The following is a 2506-nucleotide window of genomic DNA, read 5'->3' as shown; positions in this document are numbered from 1 at the left end:
AGAACAAAAGAGATGACTGAAGAGGAGGGGGACATCGTGCGATTTGTGGAGTGAGCTGGCCTAGCTATCCCTAACCCTGGGCCTTTCATGAAATGAGTACTCATTTTCCGTCACTTGCAACTAATAAGGACAACACTAAGTCACTGGGGTTTGATCCACACAGAGCACTATCCTAAGTTCTTTACAAGCATTAACTCTTGGATCCTTAACAAGCCGTTTTAAAGGCACTGCTGTGTTTCGTGTTGAGGCAAGATCTACAAGTGACCTGGGCTCTGACCTTCCTCAGCCTGCACCAGGATGGGATTTACTTTTCTCCACTCACCTAGATGCAGGGTGCCACCTTGCTTCACCTCCACTGCTGTCCTCCCCAACTCCATCAGCTGTTCTCCCCTCCTGTCCTGCCAGTGCACCTCCCTCCATCCCCTTCAGCTCTCACACTACCAGCAAATCTGGTTTAAAGCAGAGAGACCTTCTCTGTTGCTAACCAGGAGGGAGAGAAAACACACAAGCAGAAAGACCGTCAACACACATTCCTGATGCCCCATCAATACTCCATCACCCTTCTACTGTGCCGGATCTCAAATGTGGGGAGGTGACTGTGCCCCTCCTCCCCGTCCCCGGAGACAGTTGGCAAAGTCCTAGCTGAAAAGAGGAGCATGCTCTTGGTATCGAATAGGCTGCTGCTGTTGGGGACACTTGAGGAGGTAGTGATTCCTAGTGACCCCTCTTACAACAGACCAAACTAGGGCCCAGTCGAGTCATCCTCGCCATCCCTGCCGTGTCTGACCCCACTGTGGCTGTCACTGTGTCCATCCATTTCATTGAGGGCCTCCCCTCTCTTTTCATTGACCCTCCACCTCCACACTGCGTAGGTAGAGACCACTAAATCTACGGGCTGCTGCCAAACAGCCTACAAAACACAGAACCACCTCCCACACTAGGGAACCATCAGACCCCCAAGGTCCAGAGTGTGGAGGTTCGGAAACTGTCCTCAAAATGTCCAGGTGGGATCCCTTATTTCTCTTGCCAGCCACCCCCAAATTTCCCCACCTTGCTCAAACCCCTAATGCCACCTAAGCCCTAACACTCAGCAGGCAGCCTCAGCGGGGGTAGTCTGGAAGTGGGGGAGGGGCACTGACACACTCAATAGTGCAATCATCCTTATCTCCTACCCTGGCAGTCAGTGAACAGTGTCCTTCCTCGTTGTGATCCCAGACCTCTCCTTTCTGCTCGGACTCTAACCATCCCTGTAGTACTTTTAAGCCCTTCACCAGGTGTTCCTGCCCTTCATCAAGCAGGCTCCCTTTTCCATCCCTTCCCTTAAAAATCTCCTTGACTACCATGCCCTCTGGTCACCTGCTCTTCCTTTCCTCCATATTCAAGCACCATGAAAATAACAGCTGGGGGCCAGCAACCACATCCTCCCAACAGATGAACCGTCTGGCATGCACCAGCCCAATTTTTAATTAAAAGTACTTGTCAACTTTTGAAGATTTCACATAGAAATGCAGGTCTCTGCACTCCTTGAATGGGTGGCAGGATTTAAGTAACTTTGGGCTCACACTCCCTCTGATCTCCTCCCTCCCATGGGGTTAGCTGCCAGTTGTTACCTTACTCAGCCCAGGTACTCGCCTTTTTTTTTTCAATCCAATTCTAAACTTACAGTTCTCATGATCTCCCAAATCATGGGGTTCCCATGCTCCATCTCCAAACCTCAGCTTTCCTTAATATTACCATGCACACCCTCCCTAGATAAATGTTCCACCAACGCACAGTGAACTCCTAACTCGATCTGGAGCTCTCATCCTCTCGAGAGCTAAATAATAATAATAAAATATTTCGGTGAAGCCTGACATAGTTGTTTGGGTTCCCATTCAAGAATTTCTACACAGCTGTCAGTGATATCAGTTACCTCCTTCACAATGTGTAAACATTCTCATTTCCATTCTCGTTGGTCTGTTTCTGTGAATCTAGTTTCCCTGCTACCCGTGATATTCAATATTTATTTTGAGCCAGTTTGTTATTTAGCTATAGCTCACTGCCATGGAGTCGATGCTGGCCTATAGCTACCCTTCAGGGCAGGGTCGAACTGCCCCTGTGTTTCTGAGACTAACTGTTTATGGGAGTAGGAAGCCCTGTCTTTCTCTTGCTTGGCAGCTGGTGGTTTTGAACTGCTGATTAGCAACCTGACACATAACTACTACGCCATGAGGGCTCCTATTTAGCTAGAGGGTGATCTCAAACTCTACAACTCAATCAGCTCTTCCTTGCTAAACCAGGTCCTTCAACTGAACCCAACATATATGCTGAAATTGAAACCTAGGGTATATCTTAGATTCTGCTCTCTTGCCTCCATCCCAAAGCATCAAGGCTGTTGATCCTGCCTGACAATTATTTCTGATGGGCCTTGCCTATTCTCCACCCCCACTGCTTGTGTCCCACTTCAGTCCTGAAATATCACCCAAACGAGTTTTTTCCCTAAACTCCCCTGTCCAGAGTCTCACTC

The sequence above is a fragment of the Echinops telfairi genome, unplaced genomic scaffold (genome assembly GCF_000313985.2).
Source record: "Echinops telfairi isolate 266 unplaced genomic scaffold, ASM31398v2 ScPeMD7_5;HRSCAF=22, whole genome shotgun sequence".
Taxonomy (NCBI): Eukaryota; Metazoa; Chordata; class Mammalia; order Afrosoricida; family Tenrecidae; genus Echinops; species Echinops telfairi.
Note: the sequence above shows the minus strand (reverse complement) of the source record.